The sequence below is a fragment of the Rhinolophus sinicus genome, chromosome 3, assembly GCF_057876585.1.
Source record: "Rhinolophus sinicus isolate RSI-liver-muscle chromosome 3, RSI-T2T, whole genome shotgun sequence".
In the NCBI taxonomy this organism is placed as follows: Eukaryota; Metazoa; Chordata; class Mammalia; order Chiroptera; family Rhinolophidae; genus Rhinolophus; species Rhinolophus sinicus.
Window position 1 is genome coordinate 36029335 of NC_142503.1, and position 25162 is coordinate 36054496.

Sequence of the window (25162 nt, forward strand, 5' to 3'; positions counted from 1 at the left end):
TTTAAAAACATCGTTGTAACATAGGGTACTTAAAATGAGGTATTCTGCCTTTAATTTAAGATGCACTTGACGTATGTCAGTATTTCTTTAGTCTCTATAATTAGCTGTTAAAATTGCTCCGTAATATTCTGGTGGGGGTTTCCTCTCAGGTCCTGCATCTCGCCAGAGACTTCCATTTCTTCCCATCATCTCACAGCCCAGGGAAGAAGCCAGTGGGAGCTTTGTGTTAAGGAGTATGAAAATAATTGGCTATAGTTGACCTTGCCAGGCATATGCTGTCATTGGAAATCTCATGCCTCCCTCAGGTTGGGGAAGACCATAAAGGAAGGGAAACAGGACTGTAGAGACAGAAAGAGAGGGGAACTCACAGGAAGTGGGAGAGCTGTCAAGGCCAGGGACGATGACTTCCCTTCTGATCCTCGGCCTGCCTCTCTTTCTTCTTTGACTTTCTCTTTCTGCCCACATTCAAGCTATCTCTCCACCATCATTGCTTACCCTCTCTTATGTTCTGATGACTTCTTCACCTCTTTCTCCTGGGCTCTTCCCTGCAAGTTTGGTGTAGTTTAGAGATTCTCAACCCAATCAATGCCTGCCTTTGCAATACTTGCCAATATTTTGTAATATCCTTTTTATGATCTTAAAATAAACTTTATAGGTCTTAGAAACTCAAAACACATAATTAAAAACATCAGTATAATGGTCTAGCTGTAATATAAAGAAAAAAATAAAAGGAAATCAGTTAAGTAAAATGATACACACACGCAAATGCTCAGGTACGGCTGTACTAGAGTCTTATTGAAGGAGACAGAGCCTCACACCTACTGATAATGAATAGGTTTGGTTTTAAAAGAAACAGACAGCATTCAACTGGATATTATTGGCACTAAAAATATTTGACAGGGCATTAAAATATATAAAATAACACATTTTATGTATTATAAAAATGTAAGAGCTAGAGAAACGCATCTTCAAATGAAGGTATCTTTGGTTCCTGCCCATAAAATGCCAACTGCATCCACTGGTCATTGGGACAATTTAAACTGTCCCAATAAAGTTGAAAGCCCTCTTTAAAGTGTGGTATCACTTCCATGGAAAATCACGCTGGTGGTGCAAGGAAAGCTGAGTTCTGAGCTTAGGAACCTGGATCCCAAGTCCCAAGTTTCTCTAGCTCTCTCTGGGTGAACAGGGCTGGTGAGGGTTTTTCACGGCTGCTGGCACTTCCTGGTTGGTGTCTGGGAAGGGCTGCTCAAGTGGGAGCCAATCCTGTAGGGCAATCCTCTTCCCTGATTTCTATGAAAGAGTGTCACCGTGTGCTTGGCCTGGTATGTATGTATTGTCCCTTCTTTTAGGAAGCGAGCCTCCTCTCCCCTTCAGCCATGAAGTTCTAGAGTCTGCACTACAGCTCTCAGGTACGTAGTCGTAATGCATGGGACAGTATGAGATTCCAAACACAGTACCCTGCCCTCTGAGCCATGTGGGTGGACATGGCACTCAGATGGCGCCAATTAGAGTGTTTCTCTGGGATTTTTCACATTGAAATTGATGCAGAAGTACTCTCTCTGCTCTGGGAATGATGTTGAATGATATGAATCCAGAAGCTTCTAGAAGTTGTACTTCTAGCTTTTGGAGAAACCTGGCATGTAGAAGAAGAAATAAGAGCTATTGCTATTTGGTAGTGATCTTTGAGGTTGAACAGTCTCCCTGCCCTATGCCCTCCTTGCCTACGTTAGTTTGAATTGCACTTCTGAGAGGGGCAACCCAAGAGTCCTGGCTAACACAACTCCATTTCCATGCCATCCTAACCTTATCAAGAACTATATTATAATGTAGTTCTTTTGGAACTTCACTGTCCTATGTGACAGCCACTAGTAATATGTAACCTAAAAAAAAATGCACTTTATTTTTTAGACCAATTTTAGGTTCACAGCAAAATTGGGCAGAAAGCACAGAGCTTTTTCATATATACCGCCCCCCCCACATGCATAGCCCACCCATTATCAACATTCCTCACCAGCGTGGTATGTTTGGTACAGTTGATGAACCCACATTGAGATGTCATTATCACCCAGAGTCTGTAGTTTACATTAGAGTTTACTCTTGGGGTTGTACCTTTATGGGTTTGGACAAATTTATAATGACAGGTATCCACCATTACAGCATCATATGAAGTATTTTTACTGCCCTAAAAATCCTGTGCGTTCCACCTATTCATCTCTCTCTTCCCCCAACCCCTGGCAACCACTGATATTTTTACTGTCTCCATGCACATGTAACTTTTGAGCACTTGAAATGTGATTAGGCCAAATGGAAATGAAAGTATAATAAAATACACACTGGATTTCAAAGACTTAGTAGTAAAAAAAAAAAAGAATATAAAGCATCTCAATATTTTTTATATTGATTATGTGTTACATAATGACACCCTTTTGGATCTGTTGGATTAAATAAAATGTATTGTTAAAGTTAATTTCACTTGTTAATTTTGCCCTTTTAAATGAGGCTAGAAGAAAATTTAAAATGGCATATGTGGTTCGCATCTGTGGCTTGCACTATAGTTCTTTTGGGTAGCTGTGTTCTAGAATGTCTATCCCCAATCCTTACCATCCCTCATCAACGTTCCTAGTAAGTGAGTTAACAGGTTAATTTTGTAGACCTCTATGAAGAAGCGCTCCTATATGCAGATTCCAATTTATGATCTGCTGTTTGTGCATAAACTTTGGTCGTGAGACTGGATGGATTTCAGAGAACATGCAAAGGCTCATCTTCTAGCCCCTCACCGGCACCTCTGTTTACAGAGATCAGCAGTGCTGTGGCTGAAGAATCCCAGCTAATGACACGCTGCTGGTTTTCAGCCAGCAGATAGTGGTGTTTTTCTATGAGAAGAAAGAAGCCTATAATCTTGGCCCTTCAACCCCTGACATTTATTAGTGCTTTTCAAAAAGGCAGTGACACAGATTAATGAATTCAAGTTGCAGGTGCAGTTTCCACCATATTTTAGAGAGATGTTGATGGAACAAGAGATTTTATGTGGCTGTCAACACCTCCAGTTTAGTCATTGAAAGTAATTGTGGGGTTCATGAACATCAGAGATCCTTAAATTATAGTTTGACCCCTCACACAAATTAGGTCCTGATTAGCCCCTGGAGAGGTTTGTTGGTAATTGATTGAGAGAGGTGATCTGGCGAGGGCATGCATGCACACACACACACGCACAGATGCACAATGGGTGTGTATGTGTGCGTATATGCCCTAAAATTTTCCTCATTCCTAGAACGTGACCGAGGCTCCATAAATGAGCATGTATGCTCTAGGTTCTGATAAATTCACTTGTTCAGAGAATATTTATTGGGGCTCTAAGCCTTTGTTAGGGCTTCAGAGTTAGGCAGAGTACATTGATGAGCATATTCTTGGCTGTTTGGGGGCTGCTAAGGGTACTAGTCATTACAGAGAACTTGCTGCAAGACTCCATAGGACCACCAACCTAGCAGAAAATGGGACAAAGCTGGAAGATTTTGCTGAAGAATCATTAGTGCAGTGAGAACATGGACTATTGAGCTATAAGACCTGGATTTGAGTCACAGAAACCATCATTTACTAGCTGCTATGACTCCCAGGAAGTTGATTAGCATAGTTTCCAAACTTATAAAATAATAATGATGTTAATAATAATGAAAATAATAACCCCCAACTTTCAGGGTTATTTTGAGGAGTTGAGATGACATTCCTGGTTAATAAATACATTGGCTATAGGGAATTGTTAGTTATAACACAATATATACATATAGGGTGGCAATTTTCCAAAAATTGAAAATAATAAAATACATTACTAGTAAAATTCTACTGAACATTTAATATTTTTGGATTATTCCAAAGGTATGTTAGGGTTTTGACATACTTTATAATTCTAAATTGCCACACCTATGACCTAAGAAGATATGGGACAGTAGGATAATCAGTTAACCTTGGGACAAACAAAAAAAAGACTTTTATTTATTTATTTATTTATTTATTTATTTATTTATTTATTTATTTATTTATTTTAAAAGATTTTATTGGGGAAGGGGAACAGGACTTTATTGGGAAACAATGTGTACTTCCAGGACGTTTTTCCAAGTCAAATTGTTGTCCTTCCAATCTTAGTTGTGGAGGGCGCAGCTCAACTCCAGGTCCAGTTGCCATTGCTAGTTGCAGGGGGCACAGCCCACCATCCCTTGCAGGACTCGAGGACTTGAACTGGCAACCTTGTGGTTGAGAGGCAACCAACTGAGCCATCCGGGAGCTCAGCGGCAGCTCAGCTCAAGGTGCTGTGTTTAATCTTAGTTGCAGGGGGCGCTGCCCACCATCCCTTGCAGGACTCGAGGACTCGAACTGGCAACCTTGTGGTTGAGAGCCAGTGCTCCAACCAACTGAGCCATCCGGGAGGCAGCTCAGTTCAAGGTGTAGTGTTTAATATTGGTTGCAGGGGCGGAGCCCACCATCCCTTGTGGGACTTGAGGAGTTGAACCAGCAACCTTGTGGTTCGGAGCCCACTGGCCAATGTGGGAATTGAACCGGCAGCCTTTGGAATTAGGAGCATGGAGCTCCAACCGCCTGAGCCACCGGGATGGCCCAAAAAAGACTTTTATATGCAGTGTTTAAAAATGGGCTTTGTCCTTCCTATGTCCTTCCACAGATGCTATAATAATAATCTATAACTAAAACCTAACACACATTACAACTTGCTTAGCAGTAACTGCTGTGCTAGACCAGATCATAGAGACTGGTCTGTGTTCCAGAACTGGTGAGAGTTATACCTGGGATTTGGTTCATGGTTGCTTTAACTTGATTTTCTCTTCTGGTGGCTTATCAACAGTATAAAGAATGCACATAATACAGAACATGAGTGGATATGGATTCCCATTGCTTCTTTTGTATTTATAGAGGTGCCCCACAGTTTGTTGGCTTTGGCTAACCTAGATAAGTAGAAAGTCTGTCAGTTTGGAAGAGCACAGAGTCAATTGCCTTTCATACCCAAATGTCCAGAACTACCTTATTTGGGCATATAATGCAAAAATTTGCACTCTCGGCAAGCAGATTCTCTGAGGTACAGATTCTGGGCCTTGAAAATCTTGTTGGGTCATCACTGTGACAATATACTCTATGTCGAGTCATGGCCTACCTCATTCTTGTAGCAACAGTTCTTTGAATGGCTGCCTATGTGGACTTACCATATCTCAAACATATGTCTGGGTTCATGGTCTGCTTTAAATTCTGTTGTCTAGGTGAGACAGATAGAAAGAAATAGTACTAAACATTCCAGAATTACGGAGTCAGTCCTTTGGATTTACATTGTCCTTTCTCAGTGAGTCTGTTTTAAAATATAATTCCCCTTGAGAGGCCACCAGCATAGCACTGTGAATTAGTTTTTATCTGCTTTATTAGATTTCTTTCATAATGAGAACAAGGCAGCATAAATACCCTGCATGTCTGTGGGATGAAATGAGGTTTAGAAAGGTGGGGAGACTGGGCAGAAAGGGCATAAATATGGACAGATAATTTTCAACAAAGAAGTCACAAACATACAATGGAGAAAAAACAGGCTCTTCAACAAACTGTGCTGGGAGAATTGGAAAGCCACGTGCAAAAGAATGAAACTAGACTGCTATCTGCCACCGTGTACCAAAATTAACTCTAAATGGATCAAAAACCTAAACATAAGACCTGAAACAATAAAATACATAAAGGAAAACATAGGTACTAAACTGATGGACCTTGGTTCAAAGAGCATTTTATGAATTTAACCCCAAAGGCAAGGCAAGTAAAAGCTAAAATAAATGAGTGGGACTATATCAAACTGAAAAGCTTCTGCACAGGAAAAGAAACCATCAACAAAATAAAGAGGCAACCACTGGGAGAAGATTTTTGCAAACAACACCTCCAATAAGGGGCTAACATCTAAAATATATAAGGAACTCATACAATTCAACAACAAAAAAACCAAACAATCCAATTGAAAAATGGGCAGAGGACCTAAAAAGACATTTCGCCAAAGAAGACATACAAATGGCCAAAAGACATATGAAAAAATGCTCAACATCACTGATCATCAGAGAAATGCAAATAAAAACCACAATGAGATATCACCTCACCCCAGTCAGAATGGCTATCATAAACAAGACAAATAGGAACAAGTGTTGGAGAGGCTGTGGAGAAAAAGGAACCCTCATACACTGTTGGTGGGAATGCAGACTGGTGCAGCCATTATGGAAGGCAGTGTGGAGGTTTCTCAAAAAATTAAGAATAGAATTACCATATGACCCAGCAATCCCTCTCTTGGGTATCTATCCAAAAAATCTGAAAACATTTATCCACAAAGACATATGTTCCCCAGTGTTCATTGCAGCTTTATTTACAGTGGCCAAGACATGGAAACAACCAAAATGTCCTTCTATAGACGAATGGATAAAGAAATTGTGGTATATATACACAATGGAATACTATTCGGCCATAAGAAAAGATGAAATAGTACCATTTGCAACAACATGGATGGATCTTGAGTTTATAATGCTAAGCGAAATAAGTCAGCCAGAAAAAGTCGAGAACCATATGAGTTAACTGATATGTGGTAAATAAAACTGAAAACAACAAAAGAGCAAGACAAACAAATGAAGAAACAAAAACTCATAGACCCAGACACTAGTTTAGTGGTTACCAGAGGGTAAGGGGGAAGGGTGTTATAAATGAGGGTAAAGGGGAGCCAATATATGGTGACAGAAAGAGAACTGACTATGGGTGGTAAACACACAATGTGATATATAGATGATGTATTACAGAATTGTACATCTGAAATCTATGTAACTTTGCTAACAATTGTCATCCCAATAAACTTTCAATAATAAAAAAAAGGAGAGTTGGCAACTGGGCCAATGACTAGAAAAACTAATAGCCAAATAACTTTGGAGAAATGTGTAAATTCTCCCCTTCCATCTTATGTGCAAATAATTACGATAAAAGGCACATTATGACACATGACATGAAAGGGAATAAAAGAGGGAAGATTGTACATTTAGTTGAGTGGGGCTGTGGGGAAGGGGAAAACAGAACTCATGAAGAAAGTGTATTTGAGCTGGGGCATGGAAGATGAATTAGATTAGAAGCGATGGAGATAATGGGGGAACAAAGACATAGAAGTAGGAAATAATGAGGTATGTTTAAGAAAGAGTGAGATGTCCAGTTTCAGTGAAGTATAAGGTAATATGTAGAGAGCAGTAGTGGGAGAGTGGAAAGTTTGGAAATCATATCTATTAGCTATTAGAATAAAAATCCTACTTCAAAAACCACCCCAAACTCAGTGGCTTGTAACATAGTAAGCATTTTTTGTTACACTCTTGGGTTTGCAGGTTGATTGCAGCATGGCTGATCTAGGCTGAGCTTGGATGAGTGGGTAGGGCTCAGGTCCACTCCCCAAGTGTCCATGTTGGGATCTCGGGTCAAAGGGCAGCAGCTACCTGGAGGAAGCTCTTCTCTAGGTAATGGCAAGAGCATTAAGAGGTGTATTCATTTCCTAGGGCTGCCATAGCAAAGTAACACAAACTGGGTGGCTTAAAAAAACAGAATTTATTTACTCATATTTCTGGAATCTAGAAGTCCAAAGTCAAGTGTCAAAATTGTCAACAGGGCCATGTTCCCTTTGAAAACTCTAGGGAAAAATCCTTCCTCACCTTTTTCTGGCTTTTAGTAGTTCCAAGTGTTCCTGGGCTTGTGGCAACACAACTCCAATCTGGCCTCCATCTTCTATGGCCTACTTTTCTGTATCTGTGTGCCCTTTTCTGTCTCTTATGAAGGTACTTTCATTGGATTTAGGGTCCAGCTTACTTCAGTATGATCTCACCTCAGTCTTTAATTACATCTGCAAAGACCCTATTTCCAAATAAAGCCACATTCTAAGGTACCAGGTAGACATGAATTTTAGGGGGGACACCATTCATCTACTACAGGAGAAGACAAACCAGGCAAATATATCATATATGCTCATGATAGCAAAAGCAAGTTACATGGTTAAGCCCGAAGTCAAGGGGGCTGGGAAGTAGACCCCATCTCTAGTGGGAGGAATTTCATAGTCACTTAGCAAAGGGTGAGGACATAGGGAAGATAAAGAAATGGGCCAATAATTCAATCCACTATAAAAGCATTGTTATAAGCCCAGAAGAGATTAGTTGTTGATTCTGTAATACTTCCTAGCCCTCCATATCATCCTCATCTGTGTAAATGGGATTACTGAGAAGTACGTGCCTTATGGGGATTGTGATGGTTAAATAATACATGTGAGCTGCTTCCCAAAGTGTATGGCAAATAATTAGCACTAAATTAATGTTAATTATTGTCCTTAGAGAACACCCATTCTTTCTTTCCCATATACTTCACTTATTTTAATATTCCTTATGTTATTCCCCACTCTTTTGCTAATTTTCATCAACACAAGTAATTTTGATTTTGCATAATTCATAATTCACATAAACCAGAAAAGAGATTGTCCTGGTGATAAATCGTGCTATATAGGAATTTGGAATAAAGGAATCTCAATTATAGGGAGAGAACTATGTATGACATTAAGTCTTAAGACAGTGCATAACAGTGGGCAATGAACCAGCTTGACAAGTGTTTGGACCTCCAGTAAGGGAAATTGCTGTGGGTGGAAATATTTGGTGACTCTTTCATGAAAACAGTGGGGACCGAGCTGGACCATTACCCTTGTTGAGCGGAAATGATCCAGCTCAGTTTTGAAGCAAAAGCTGACAAGATGAAGAAAACCCAGCCAAGGATGCTGCGTCATCCCCCAGGGTGGCCTCTTGGCCGAGAGATGAGAACGGGTTCCCTGGGAGCAATTGCACTCTGCTTGGAATATGAATTGCTCTATGCTAATGAGTCATATTTCATCATTTCCGGGAGTTGATGCCAGAGCAGGGGCCGTTGTCGCATGAAACCTTTTTATAAAAACTGTTTATTTGGTGGAGGCTTTATGTTTAACTTTTGTACCAAAATAATTTCTGAGTGATGATTCACTTCCAACCTACGTGGCATGCACAGACGCAGCTAATGTGCAAGGATGTTTATGCTTATTGTTTTCATTTTAAAGCGCTAGTGTGCAGCTTTTGCTAAAGCCTCAGGATTTCTTAAGATTTCTGTGAATGCAGTATTGCAGAGCTGCACCCTCTGCAGAGCCCGATGGGAAAGGGGGTGATCCACAGCGATCCACTCTCCCTTGTGCTCTGCCACCTCTGAAGGGACTGCATGATAGTACGTGTTGGAGCGCACACGGATCCCAAATGCTGCAAATGGGCTCATGCACTCTCTTTGTGTCTATTGGCTGGGGATGGTCTTTGTAATCCTGAAAACTTTAGGGAGGAGAACAATAGTTTCCACTAGCTGCATGGTTACAAATTTCTGATGGTTTAAATATAAACTTTTGTGTTAAAAGAGGTGAGATTAGTAAAGTGGGTTCCCCTGCAAAGCCTGGAGCAAGCTTCACTTTGTTCAACACATTGCTGTGCAAACAACAAACTCTTCTACCTAAGAGAAGTGAGTATGGGTCAGCAAACATGAAGGCCTTGGCTGGAGATGGAGAGTGGGCTCCTGGATTGTGGAGTGAGAAGTGGCCCAACCATGCAGAGGGCTGAGCTGTCAGGAGGTTCCTTTTCTTGTTCTACTCTTAGCTTCTTTACTGTTCTTTCTTTGGCCACTTTATGGTTGCAAAAAGGCTATTAAACCCCCGAATATCACATTCGTGTTCCAGGTAGGAAGAAAAGGAAAGATTGAAAGGCTCCCATCTCATGAAGTTTTTTCTTCCCTCAACCTCCATCCCACCATGGAGGTCCATCCCCTACTGATTTTACCTTGCATCTTGTTCATCAAAAGTGGATTATATGGAAATACTTAGATCCATCACTGGCCAAAAGGTATGAAATTCTCTTAACTGATTTCCATGCTTTTTCCTGTTGTTTGATAAAGGGGCTATGATCCCCAAGATCAAACTGCTACATTCCACCTGCTCCCTGAATAGATCAGAGTTCTGTTAGCAGGAAAGAAAGGGGTTGAAAAAGGATATAGCTGTTACTTAGGCAATAGACAGTGTCTGCCCCATACTGTAGTGAAGCCCATGGACTGTGAGGAGCCTGTGTGGCTGTATGTGGGCAGAGAAGCCAAAGGTGGTGCTGTTGGCAGTGGCAGAGCACAAGGGAGAGTGGATAACCACTGACATCTTACCCTTTGTCTCCTGCCCACCCCCTGGTATACACATACACACACACATTCATGGATGGTGGAGAAGGTCTAAGAAGCATGTGGTCATCCCCTGAACTCAGAGGTCAGTGGGAGAAGGGTGATCCCTCACTCTCCAGGGATCCTGTGTGCAAAACCTGCGGTAAGCATATTATTTTATCTATGTGTGAACCTACATAATATTAGGAATGATGTGCTAAGCCAGAGATTGGACCCAGATGCTTTGAGTGGCCAGGTGGTTTATGTAAATAATAGAAACACATGCCTTAGTTAAGGGGAGAAGTTATTACTAACCTCTGGTCCAGTGTTGCCAGAGCTTTTAAGTTTTGAAGAGGACCTGAAGAAAATAATTGGTTTTGATGTAAATTCTGCTCATTTAAAAAGTTGGTAATGAAGTTCAACTTTTTAAAATGCTGTGTGGCCAAATAAAGCATAGCTGGTGGCATCCACAGCTGGTGGGTCTCCAGATCACAGCCTTGGTGCTATACAGTAACTCTCCAAGACACTATTCATGGGTCCCACAGGTACGGGAAGGAGTCCAGATACAGACCAGAGAGGACAGGTGAGAGAGAGAGGTGGGGAACGTCTGCATAACAAAGTTGTTTTCATTAAGAAATAAAAACCAGAATCCAGAAATGTACACATTGAGAACAAACAAGGCCTTCTTTAAATATCTATTGATGGAGGGTTTTGTACTGAAAGACCATTCTTGGGTAAGTACATAAAAAACTTATAAAATATTAATATCTGTGACTACTTGATAACAAAAGATCTGATATAAAAAGTGGACATCTCAGTGTAGATGATGTGGAATAAGGGAAGCATAAAACAGTTGGAGGAGGTCTAGACAGGATGGGAATGGTCTGTTAGCCACAATGTTTAAGAGTTATCACCAATTCTTTAGGAGGAAGAATTAAAAGTTGGTATCAGAATTTCTTTAGGTATCTATGTAAAGGCCCGAGTTAAAGTTAAATTTGTTCATATTTTGGTTTTAATGTTAGAGGCGTGGGGTGGATAGATGAGTGCATAAGTGGATGGACAGGTAGGTATGGGATTGGACGGAACTTACATAAACCAATCAGAATTGAGATTCTGGTGACTGTGCTGAGCAAAACCAAGTGAGCTGCACCTCTCATGGATTTCTGCCTTCTCTTTGGATGTGTATACTCTACTAGTAAGATATGACACATGGGGAAAGAACTGGTTCTGTGTAATAGTCCTACCTATAACATACCAAGCAAAGTGGAGTACTGATAAATTCTTATTTGGGCTCTTTCTTGGTAGCAATAGTCAGAACCAACAATATGTAATACTGCATCACACTTCTGTATCTTCTTCTTCCTTTATCACACCAAAATCCATGCAGTGCTTCTACCATAACCAAGGCAGCATAAATGGGTCTAGGCCTGGCTCTTGGCAACAGTGTTCTTCCATTTGCAACAGTTACGTGACTGCTTTTCTAATGTTTATAACCTCTTTTTAACCAGGTTTCCTCTCTAGAAGTGCTTCAAGGGAGAAAATAATCATGATGATGGGCTTCGGTGTGCTGTACCTTTAGGAATGACCATGTTTCTAAAAGACCATACGCCCACTTGTTCTTGGTGGTGGTGTTTATACTGGGGTGAAGAGTGTCCTCTAAAATTCATGCCCGGCCAGAACCACAGAATGTGACTTTATTTGGAAATAGGGTCTTGCAGATGTAATAGTAAAGCTGAGGTCATACTGGATTAGGGTAGGCCCTAAATCCAATGACTGGTGTCCTTATAAGAAGGCCATGTGAGTTTACAGACACACATAGAGGGAAGATGTCCTGTGATGATGGGGGCAGAGATTGGAGTGATACAACTACAAGCCAAAGAACACCAAGGACTGCTGGCAGCAACCAGAAACTAGGAAGAGACAGGGAAAAACTCTTCCCTAGCATCTTCAGCGGGAACATGGCGCTGCTGAATAATTTTATGCTGGTTTAGGCTACCCAGTTTGTGGTAATTTGTTATGGCAGCCTGAGGATACTAATACAGTGGTGCTCGGGAAGTTTTCTTTGCTCATGTTTTCTGTCATGTGATTTGAATTCCACTAGTAATGCACCTGGCTACTCATTCACTCACTCATTTATGGAAGAGTCACTTAATCTGATTGTTGACTTTGGAAGGATAAACTGAGTGTGAGTATTTCATTCCGTTCTCTTCTTTTTGTCTCTAGGGATCAAGCTGTCTGCAGAGAGTGTGCATTCTGTGTGGCCCACAGTAGGTCAGCATTGGGAAGCCCACTTATTAGCAGTATAAACCACATCTTCCAGTATCAGTCTTACCAATAATAAAGGTGATATTTTAATTCCTCCCACAAAATATTCTTCTTATTTTTCAATTTGTTCAGTACTCAGCTGTGTAGGGTAGGGGTGTGGAAAGGAGAGCCCCTTCAAACACTAAGTTCTTTCAGCTCTCAGTAAACGTGTGTTCAGTTTCCATGGGCAGGAACATTGTATGCAGAAAGCACAGCCCTAGAGAAGAATGAGTCCTTTTCTCTGCCCCAGACAGGATCACAATTCCTCGAGCACCCCTCGTATACAGAGAGTTCATCCACATTTCATAACTTCCAGGAAAGTGACTTCAACAGTGTCTGAAAGACCTGTTGAGTGTTTCTAATGTACTTTTTGTCAGGGAATTCTCTTCTTTAAATTGCTTAGTTGATGAAATAAAAATGGTGTGCAATAGGTTAAAATTTTAAAAGAGAAAGTATTTTCTCTTAAACATTTTTAAATTATGATAATTGTGCTTTGGTTTTACATTTTTATTTTGAAATAATTATATATTCACAGGAAGCTGCAAAAGAATGTTAAAGATGTCCTGTGTACCCTGAACCCAAGTTTCCCCAAAGGTGACACCTGGCAAACTAAAATATTATCAAAGCCTGGCATTCACATTGGTACAGAGTTCAGATTTCCACGGTGCTCCTAGACTTTCCTCACACCCTAGCCAGGCAGGAGTCAGGCCCTGCCCTCATCTGCCCTCTTAGGAGGGTTTACTTTCCCAGACCTGTTCTGAGGCTTTTCTTGGGGACAAGTGAGAGAGAAGGAAATAACTAAGGTTTGGAGAAATTCTTCAGAGTACTTTGAGGAGAGTAGATCTGTTGTGTGAGAGAAATGGGTAACAAAATAAAAGGTATTTTTATTTTTTTTTAATTGCTGTAGTCTCTCGATGTACCACTCCCCACCATGGAGTTAAAGAATTTCAAGTAGTGGTCTATGTTTTGCAACCTTTTTCAGTTGTTGTAATATAATCTTTTAAGTGTTGTCTTAACCTAGTTTTGAGGCCCTGGCTAGAGTCCAGTCAGTTCCCCTTCTTATACAGGTGATTAAGTCCACACTTCAACCACCTCCCTTACTGGGTCCTCAAACTCTGGGCCAGACTGCACCTGCCCTAATCACCCCAGGGCTAGGTACCAGGCCCCTCTGCCACAGCACCTGCTGAAATGATTCAAACCAGTCAATCCTAAGCTTGTCTACCCTGCCTGTTCTGTTCTTTCTTGCAGAAACTATAATAAAGGTGCTTGCCCACACTACCCCTTTTCTTCTGCCTCCTGACCAACACTGGTGCTTTCCTGTGTGGCCTCTGTGGCATGATGTGTATTCCCTCTTTTGGGATCTGTGAGTATAATAAGCTATCTTTCCAACGGCAGTCATCTGATCTGCTGGCCTTACCGTACCTAAATCATACTAAAACCTATTAAAACAGGTGTGTGGACCCTCTGATTACGTCATGCCTCTGGGATCATGACTTTATTAGCTCAGGCCAAAGGGAAGTGGAAAAAATAAAAAGAAAAAAGAAATAAATGGAAAAGATCAACTTGGCTGTGGGTATCATATGGCTTTGCTCTCCAGTGCCATTCTAACTGGATCATAGGGTCCCAGGGAAGACATATGGACTGGATTGGAGTGGGAGAGCATTGTCATTTAATAGGTTCTTATGCGGGAGATAAAATAGTTGGTTTCAAGATTTTTTAAAAAAAGTGTGCTTGTTCTCCCCTCAGTGCGCTTCGTTAAAGATACATCAGTACAAGAACCAGTACCAACCATGCTATTATTTTAATTTACTTCTTCCTGTCTTTTTCTATGCATTTTTCTTTACATAGATAAGATTTATTGCATGTTATATCTATATCTATACTATTGTCTCATATAACAGAACTTAAATATATCATAAAAATCCATCAGTGCAATTTATCTATACTAATGATTTTAACTACTTTATGATATTTTATTTTATGGATGTACCATCATTTACTCAACTATTGTTCTGTTTTTGTCATTTTGAAATTTCTTTCCCTTCCTAAGATAATGCATTCATGAACATCTTTGTGTGAAAGTCCATCTGCCTTTGAGATTGTTTTTTTTTTTTTAGTACAGATTCTTTGAATTAAAATTGAGTTAAAGAATATTGATATATTTTTTGTCATTTCCCAAATCTGCATCTATTTTATACTTTATCAACAGAAAATATACATTCCATGTTCTACAATATATAAAAATTAAAGAAGAATTAGATAAGTAGAATTTTTAAGGTTAAAAACAAAACCACATGCATCTTTTATGTTGTGCATAATATGAAACTTGGGAACTATCTGTCTAGAAAATAAGATTCCTGACCAAGATTTCTGAATCAAAATCTCTTGGAATGAGACATGGTAACTTACATTTTTAACAAACTCCTGAAGTTGAAATTCATTTCATTTTGTAGATGAGGAATGGAGGCTCAGAGAGATAATATGTCTTGCCGAAGAACAAGCCCCTGGTTTTTAATGTAGATCATTTTGAGCACACTGTGCAGAGGTTAAAGCAGAAGCCATTTGAGGGAGTCATTAGTTCCTACTGCACATTAGAGATGGCTCCTGATCTAACCTACTGTAATTACGGGTCAGGAGATAGTTCCATTATAACCTCTTTTTTAAAAAATAATAATTTATTCCACAAATATGAGTTGAGAACCTATTTTTTTCTTTTTAAATAAATTTTATTGGGGGAACAGTGTGTTTCTCCAGGGCCCATCAGCTTTAAATCGTTGTCCTTCAATCTAGTTGTGGAGGGCGCAGCTCAGCTCCAAGTCCAGTACCATTTTCAATCTTTAGTTGCAGGGGGCGCAGCCCACCATCCCATGCAGGAATTGAACTGGCAACCTTGTTGTTGAGAGCTCGCCCTGTAACCAACTGAGCCTTTTGGCTGCCCCTCCAGAAGCTCAGAGGCAGCTCGTTGTCTTCAATCTAGTTGCGGAGGGCGCAGCTCACTGGCCCATGTGGGAATCGAATTGGCAACCCTATTGTTCAGAGCTCGCGCTCTAACCAACTGAGCCATCCAGCCGCCCACAACCTCTTTTTAACATGGGATTGCCATTCAACTCATTTTTGCGTCATTCAGTAGGTGAAGCCTATTTATTAAGCCATTATTAGTCAATTTGTTCTTTTTAAAGACAGCTCATGTCTTTCATCTTTTCTAGTGGTGAAGTCTCCATTTTCCCTTTTGGAAAGTTATTGTTATGACCTGGCATTTAGTCCAGTAATTCGGAGATGGGGAAGAGAGACACGAGGTCTCACAGTGAAGGTTATGGTGACTGCTACGTGGGGTGGCTCTCATCATCTTAGTTGTCTTTTGGGGGGTGGGGGAGACGTCAATTAGCAAGCATATTTGAGGACATGATTTTCCAACTCTATTTCTGAAGTCCCATCTCTGGGCCCCAATTAGGGGCATTTTTCTTGGAAATTGATAATAGAAGAGGACATGATTCTTAGGTGTTAATTTCCAGACATGTCAGCTTTTCTGAGAACTTTTAGCAGTAGAAAATCTAGGAAACGACCTCCATTATGGTGACATTTTCTTTTAAAATACACACACATTCATATTCTTCATTGTCTCTTACTTAATTTTTGGGGGGATTTGGGGAGAAGCTACTCAACATTTAAGGATGGTGATAAAACCTCTTACTAGGAATGTGGAGGGCTGGGACCAGGCATGAGCTGCCCCAGTGTCCCCACCTCAGCTCTGCCCTTTGTTAGATCTATGAGCCAAATCAGATGAAGCAGAAGAAACTTGATTGCGTCATTTTGCCTTGGAATTGGCCCCCAAATCTTTTTTCTTAGTTCCACTTCTATTCCTTTGGGCACTTAACCCACTTGCTGTATATCTGTCTTTTGCCTTTCACTCCTGAGATTCCACCACATGATGGAAGAAAAAAGAAATAATGAAGATGAATACCTTTTTCATGAGTCTCCACTTGCAACTAAAGTTCTTAACGTGAATACAAATATTTAGATTTTGCAGTGGTTATTTTGAAAAGAACAATCCCCACTTTTAATACAGTTATAATGTCAATGGATACATTTTTAATCTTTCTGCCTGCAAACACATAAACAAATAAGAAATTAGCATTTGCGTAAACATCTCTGGAAAGTTTTTTTTTTTTTTTTAAGATACATGGACTAAATAAATCGTGTATAATGAGTTCTTTTAAATTCTAAAGAAAAAGTTAAGAAAAATGATTGTCAATAAATGTTTCATTACTGTTTATAACTTCTCAGATAAATGATTAGTTTGAGTCAAATTTTTCTATAATCTGTGTACCTATTAGTACTTTGGGATGACTTATACTGTTATTTAGATCATGTATGTGCCAAGTCTTATAATGGGGGACAGGAACTTAAACTAGAGGGAACACAAAAGCTGCTTTACAAAAATGTTCTTTGAAATGACCCACCTCATACCGATCCTCTTTATAATGATCTACTTTGCTATACTCTTTTAAGGCATATACTAAGTGAGCAGAGCAGTAAAAAAGCTCATAAGGCTTTGAGAAATTTCACCTGTCATTCATTGCAAGCCCCGCCTTTGGTATTTTCATCACTCCACATCAGTTGCTATAATTTCTTTCAGGGTATAATTATATACCCATGTTATATCACTTCCATTTTCTTTACTCATTTTAAGACAAGAAATTTTTAAAAAAAATTTATTGGGGTGACAATTATTAGTAAAATTACATAGTTTTCAGGTGTACAATTCTGTATTACATCATCTATAAATCCCATTGTGTGTTCACCACCCAGAGTCAGTTCTCCTTCCATCACCATATATTTGATCCCCCTTAACCTCATCTCCCACCCCCGTACCCCCACCCCCCTTACGCTCTGGTAACCACTAAACTATTGTCTGTGTCTATGACTTTTTGTTTCTCATTTGTTTGTCTTGTTCTTTTGTTGTTTTTGGTTTATATACCACATATCAGTGAAATCATATGGTTTTCTGCTTTTTCTGTCTGATTTATTTCACTTAGCATTATACTCTCAAGATCTATCCATGTTGTCACAAATGTTCCTATATCATCTTTTCTTACCGCCGAATAGTATTCCATTGTGTATATATACCACAACTTCTTTATCCATTCATCTATCAAAGGACATTTTGCTTGTTTCCACGTCTTGGCCACTGTAAACAAAGCTGCAATGAACATTGGAGCACACATGTCTTTATGTATAAATGTTTTCAGATTTTTTTGGGTAGATACCCAGGAGACGGATTGCTGGGTCATATGGCAATTCTATTCGTAATTTTTTTAGGAACCTCCACACTGCCTTCCTAACGGCTGCACCAGTTTGCATTCCCACCAACAGTGTATGAGGGTTCCTTTTCTTCCACAGCCTCTTCAACACTTGTTACTATTAAATCCAATTTTTTTTTTTTAAGGAGGTCGCAGCTCACAGTGGCCCACGCGGGGATCAAACCAAAGACAAGAAATTTTTAACAAAATGATATTTAAAACAATTGAGGGATACCAATTTTGGGGAAAGTCATTGTGAAACTGCATAAGAAGGGAATATATAAACTTTTCAACTTAATGAAATCTATGTGAGTTTACAAAAGATAAAAGAATTCACATCATAAAGGAGAATAAATGTATCTCTAAGAATAGTGTATTTTTTCCCCCCAGTTAGTTCAGTCACTATTCTTAGTATGTATTTGATCGGTAGTTTTTTCCAAAGTCTAAGCCAAAGTGAATATTGTCAAAAACCACCCTCTTAAATGAGTAGATGAATCACTCTTATTAAATTAATATATAGTAAATATCTTTCCAGATTCATAGCTTCCTTTTAAAAGCTGCATAACATTTTGTTACACATGTAAATGCCATCTTTAATCTTACTGAGGGGCATTTAGGTGTGGCCAGTTTTCCTTTTCTATGCAGTAATGCAGTGAATGTTCTCATGTCTGAAGAACAGATTCCTTGAGCATGTGTGCATGTTACTTTTTTGTAGATACTGCTAAAGTGACCTTGAAAAAGTCTACACAGATTTTTATTTGGGAGGTATATTTCTAACGGAATGAACATTTTTTCATAAACTTTTTCTGCATCAATTGATATAATCATATGATTTTTGTCCTTTTTGTTTATGTGGTATACCACATTGATCGATTTGCATGTATTGAACCATCTTTGTGCCCCGGGATGAACCCTACTTGGTCGTGATGTATAATTTTTTAAATTCATTGTTGCATTCTATTTGCTAGAATTTTGTTTAGGATTTTTGCATCTGTGTTCATCAGAGATATTGGTCTGTAATTTTCTTTTTTTGTGTTATAAGATTTGTGAGTTTCAATGAAGGTTGTACGTAAAATGTGGAGGACAGTGCACCAACATAAGGCAGGTATCCAATAAATGGCAGTTCAAAGCAAAGTATAATGTTGAGAGGTCGTGCACTTTGGGGAGAGAAATGATGGATTCAGTTGTGTTTTGGTGATGTCTGAGGTGCCCACAAGAGATGTAGAAAGAATTGTCTGGCAGGCAACCAGTGACAAGGAGCTGGAACTTGGAGATAACATTTGGGAGAAGTGGTGGTTAGAATCATAGGCGTTTGTTACAGATTTTAAGGCCTCTTTATTCTAGCCAAATAAATCCCAGCTCATCATAGTTACAGACATAGATTCTTTGCCGGGAAGAGCTCACTGCGGTGGTGGTGCCCTGGAGGTTGGTTGGAACAATTTCTCTCCTGGGACTCTTGCACCCAAACAGTGTTTTTTCAGGAGATTCTTTGTTATAGGTGGATTGTTCCTTTTTCCTATTGCTATTTTTATTCACTGGATATTGTGGGCTTTTCTAAACTATCACTTCATTTCTTTCAAAGTGGTGCTTAAAAATATCTGTGTCAGTTTTACTTCCAAGTACTATGTGAGGTCACAAGAGTGAGCATTACAAAAAGCAATGTGGCAGGTCAGGGCAGTTCCTTCTGGGATCAGATTCGGAGTATGTTTGTAGGGCACAGATTCCTGAAGGCATGTATGATCTTTAGAGAACAAGTCACCTCATAACAGTCATGGGGAGAATCCAGGGCAGAGAATACAACCATGGATGTATGAGTATGAATGTGGTGTCATGTTTAGGTTGTAAGCTCCTCATTCCAGCAGTTAGCTGTAGAATCTGCATGAATTTTAGCGCAATTAGTGGTAAATAGTAATACCTACCACTCAGAATGATATGAGTTTAGGTGACATGAGAAAAAAAATTCATTCCTAAAAGGGACTGATGTGGGGAAATTACATTTAATAACAGGATGGGTATATTCGTTTTTATTGCCACTGTAATAATTACTGCAAACTTAGTGGTTTAAGACAATACAAATTTATTATCTCATAGTTCTGTTCATCAGAATTCAGTTTCCTGCATTTGTAGGATTGACATCCCCATTTTCTTGCTGGATCTTTGCCAGAGGTTCTCAGCTTCTAGAGGCCACCTGTATTCTTTGGCTCATGGCCTTTCTGCATCTTTAAAGCCAGCAATGGTGGAAGGAGTCCTCACACTACCTCCTCTTCTGCCTCATCTCTCCTATAGCATCTCTCTGAGAGACTCCTCTGCTTTCCTCTTCTGCTTTGAGGGACTTATGCAATTATATGGAGCTGACCTGGATAATCCAGGATAATTTACCTATTTTAAAGTCAGCTCACTGGTAACCTTAATTCTATCTGCAAAGCCCTGTCATAATGGTATCCAGATTAGTGTTTGGTTGAATAACCACGGGATGGAAATCTTGGGAGGAGGTCATTTTTAGAACTCTACTTACCACATGGGTTAAATGGGAACTTCTTCCCAGTGGATTTCTATAGGGCTTTTTTAGAAGTTCTCACAGTTCTTTCAGAGCTTTGGAAATTCTCTTATGTTTATACAATTGGAGACTCTGATGTATAGTATATCTGCAAGACAGTTGGGAAAATGTGTGTGTGTGTGTGTTTGTGAGAGAGAGAGAGAGAGAGAGAGAGAGAGAGAGAGAGAGAGAGAGAGAGAGAAGAAATGACCATGTTTTCCTGGAGCCGGGCAGGAGGAGCAGCTTGGCTGATGGGGTGATTTCTTGGATTTAGAAGCAGGCTGGCAAGGGCAGGCAGGGGCAGCACCAGCATGAATCTGCAGCTGGTGTGGTTAGTAGAGGCAAGTGATGCTGCAAAAAAGATAAGCCATTGGATTTTTGGGTAGGTTACTGGATATGTTCAAGAGGTCTTATGGGCTGACCTGTGTCCCACCAAATTCAAGTTGCATTCCTATCCCTGGTACTTCAGAATGTGGCTATATTTGGAGATAGGGTCTTTAGGGACAAATTAAGTAAAATGAGGTTCATAGGTTGGGCCCTAATCCAGTATAGCTGGTGTCCTTAGAAGAAGATTAGGACACAAAGACATACAGAGAGACCATGTGAAGGCACAGGGAGAAGATGGCCATCTACAAGTCGAGGAGATGGCCCACAGGAGAAAACAACCAAAGAGCCTTTGATACTGAACTTCTAGTTTCCAGAAGTGTGAGAAAATAAATTTCTGCTGTTTAGCCAGAGTCTGTGGTACTTTGTTATGGCAGCCGAGCAGACTGGTTCCTATAAGGGAGTCTGAAAGTCTCTGGAAGAGAAAAGCTGGTAGCTCCAGCCTGCAGCAAACGTCCTTCTTTTCTTTGATGGCAGCTGAGGCTTCTTGGCTAGCGTGGCCCTGGGAGAACTCCTAGTGCCTGTTCATAACCACTCTGGTGTCCTAATGTTGGGCTCTGGCCATTCCTGCCTCAGACATCCTTCGCGAGCGTTTGGGGGGAAGGCATATTTTTAGGGTAGGGGTGGGAGGGATGTGAGCTCTTTCCTGCGGATTTCAGGGCCTGCCTGCATGGGCTTCCTTTCTCTGTATTCTCGGGCTTCCTTCTTCTCTCCTCCTTCAAGGTCCTGTAACCTGCAGTGTTGTGATTCTGGCAGGAGAGCTGTGGCACACCTGGTTTTGGAATTAAAAAAACACTCAAGTGGAAGTTCAGATGATCTTGTCCCAGTGTTGCAAATAATTAGAAATTTTACCTTGGACAAGTTGCTACTTTTCTTCCCCTGTAAAATGAAATGGTTGGATTCCATAATCCTATACTTCTGTGAATCATTAATAGACATGGATGAACTAGATGATTTAAAATACGGAATCTGAGAAACACCACCATATAAAGCTGAAGTTCAAACTCTAGCTTCTCTTCCTGGGAAGTGCAGAGAACTTCATCACTTCCATTGCTGTGACACTTCTATTACTGTTTTTCGTTTAGCTATTCATTTGTTTCAGCTAAAAAGAAAGATTTCACAATAACCTCTTTTTGGACAGGATCAAAGTTCGACTCAGGAAATCCCAAAGATTGGCGACTAATTTGCTTTCTATTTTCAACCGCACTTCATTTCAGAGAATAATGTTTTCCTCTGTGTTTGAGTGGAGCTATAGAAACAGAATTTAGCAATGAAAACATGCTTCTCAAAGCCCCACATTGTCCAAATGAGCACCTACCCTGAAGGGTATGCCCCAGTTCAAAACGTGGAACTCGAAGAATGTAAAATTTTCCATCTGTTGCTAATTATTGCTGCGTGTATTAAATTTCCTAAAGTCAGATGGCTTGTGTTAGGGCATTGAATTTTCAGGTCTAGTAAATATTTGTATGCAGATCTCTCAAATGTGTGGAATAAACAGACTGATTTTCAACTTCCTGTAAATTAAGCTTATTTTGAATTCGAAAATACTGGAAAGGAAACAAATCAAGTAGGTAAAATCATAAGATTCAGTTTGTACTCACCATCATTAGGATTTTCTCTAGTAAAGATGAGAACATAAAGTGTAGGGTCTGAATATGAAATCAGAGAGTCCTTGCTTGGGCAAAATATTCATTAGCTTCACTCTGCTCTCCAATTGGAATGTGAAAATATCTTTTGAGCAAAGTCCAGCCCAATTTTATTAGTTTGACAGTTCATTTTACCCTAATGAAAAATGATCCAAATGTGCAATTTTTGACATCCTAAATATTTCACCTCTAGACTATGAATTTCTTTGGAAAATTTATATTTCTTGGATAAGATATACCTTATAAATTTGTGGGCTTTTACAGATGCAAATGTATAATTTGTCACTGTTCATCTTATATTTATCGATATTATTCCAGCTTTTGTCAAATCCTTTATTATTTTGTCACCATTAAATGTGTCTCACAGTTTTAAGGAAAAGTTTAAGAGAAAGCTGTGATTTATAGGAAATTAGAATGTAAACATAAAAAAACACAAATTTTTAAGTAAGATTTTAGTGTAATTAGGGGCACATTTAAACAGTAGGGAAGTTAAGGAGAACTGGCCATTTACTATGGCAATAAAAGTCAAAATAGAAAATGAAAGGCTTTCTGTGGCCTCAGATACCATTAAGAACAATGTTATCAGTGGGGGCTTACATCTGAAAAAAGAGGAGTTTAACTTGAGAAAAGGTACTAAATTGAAACTTTTAGCTGGAGCCCAAATGGACCTAAATTAAGAAGAGGATGCCATTGTGTGTGTGTGTGTGTGTGTGTGTGTGTGTGTAGGGGTTTGTAGGGGTTGGGAGGATGTACCAACCCCTATAGGGAACTTATTAGAATGCAAAGCAGAGTGAAAATGGGCTACCCTGAGTGACAAACTTATTGGTGAGAGGTGGGGAAAGGAGTTAATGATGGTTTTGGCTAAGGCAATTGAGGAAATTTCCACGGGGAAGTGCCATTTTATTGGAGTCTTGAAGAATGAGTAGTAGTTGACAAATATGGGTAAATTAACAATAGCAATGACAGAAACTAAAATTTGAACTCGTTAGGCATTGTACCTAGTTCTTTTAAATGTACCAGCTCTCAAACAGCACAAAAGCTCTAAGAGGTACACATAATTATTGTCCTTATTTTAAAGGTGGGGAAACTGAGGGAAACATAATTTGATCAATATCACACAAGTGCACTTGAATTCAGATGCACTGCTTTAAGTAACTGTGCTCTTTAAAAGAGAGAAGCACAGTCTAAAAGGAGGAGACATCTGGAGCAAAAAGCTGCATGAGCAGTTTTGGAGACATTGCAAGGTTTTGTGTAGTCTAAGTAAAGAATGTTTGGGACAATGAAGTGGGAGAAAGAACTAGATCTGAGGTAGGGTTAGGTGGTAGAGCCTTGAATAGCATTTCAAAGAATTGTTTTTCTTCCAGACAGTGGAGAGACATTATGGATTTTTGTTTGTATAGGGGTAATGTGATTTGACTAGCGATTGTAGGATAAGTCTGGTGGTGGCCTGAGCGTGGGTTTGAGAAAGGAGAGATTGGAGGTCAGGAGAAGAGTTGCAAAGCTACTGTGACACACAAGTGTGATGCCAGGTAAAGAACCAAGCTGAGGTTAGTGGGAATGGGCAAAGGCAGATATGGGAGACCTTGTGGGAAGTGGAACTGGCTGGATATTGTCACTGCTTGTATACAGGACTGAGGAGAGTTTCAGTTTCTACTGTCTGGAATACAGGGATGCCCTTGATCTTAGCAGTACCGGGGCAAGGACCGGGAGGAAGACTGTGTTAGGTTTGAAGGGCATCAAGCTTGGGAGATCATGTTACCTCCAGATAGAGATGTCCAGTGGAAATTTGGAAAATCTGGGTCTAGGGCAGGGTAAGAGAATTTGGCAGACACAACAGAGAGGTAAGAGTGATGCCACGGAACAGAAACTAGGACAAAAGCAAGGAAGACCAAGGCTGGATCTCTAAAACATATCTGACTTTACAGGAGTAGGTGGATGAATAGAGATCAGTGGGGGAAGACTTAAAAAACATGGTCAGGAGAGGCCCTCTCCAGACTATCCTGCCTTCTAAAAGGGAGCGTTTCAGAAGGAACACATTATCAAGAGTGCAAGCCAGGTGTATAGCATAAATTCTGAAGAAAGGTCACTGGATCAGACAAGTGTTTCTCAAATTTTTTGGTGCCAGAACCCTTTGCCTCTTAAAAATTATTGAGGACCTTGTCTTAGTCAGCGCAGGCGGCTCTAACAAAATACCACAGACTGGGTGGCTTATACTACAGACATTTATTTCTCACAGTTTTGGAGGCCGGGGTTTCCAAGGTTAAGGTGCAGGCACATTTGGTTCTTGGTAAGAGCCCACTCCGGGCTTGCAGAAAACCAGTTTTTCTCTGTATCCTCACATAGCAGAGAGAAAGAGAGAGAGGGAGAAAGCTCTGGTCTCTCTTCCTTTTCTTATAAGGACAGCAATCCTGTCATAGGCGCCCCACCCTCACAACCTCATTTAAACCTAATTACCTCTTAAAGACTTACCTCCAAATACCATCACATTGGGGGTTAGGGCTTCAACACATACATTTTGAGGGTACACAATCATTCAGTCCATAACAGACCCAGAGTCTTGTTTATAAGGGTTTTATCTATTGATATGTACTGTATTAGAAATTAAAATTGTAAAACATTTTACATTAATTACTTAAAAATAATAAAAACTCATAACATGTTAACATAGAATAAATTTTATGAAAATAACTATTTTAGAAAGCAAAATGAGTGAGAAAAATGGTATTCTTTTATATAGTTTGCCAATCTCTTTTATG

The 25162-nt window shown here is 39.8% G+C and overlaps 1 long non-coding RNA gene across 1 annotated transcript in view; it reads left to right on the forward strand.

The window, feature by feature from the left end:
• Positions 1–10255: 10255 nt before the first annotated feature.
• LOC141570426 (uncharacterized) overlaps positions 10256–25162 on the forward strand; it is a 562080-nt gene continuing 547173 nt past the window's right edge. The window contains exon 1 of the long non-coding RNA XR_012494434.2: positions 10256–10399. This is a non-coding gene — a long non-coding RNA (uncharacterized LOC141570426). The remainder of the gene's footprint in view (positions 10400–25162) is intronic.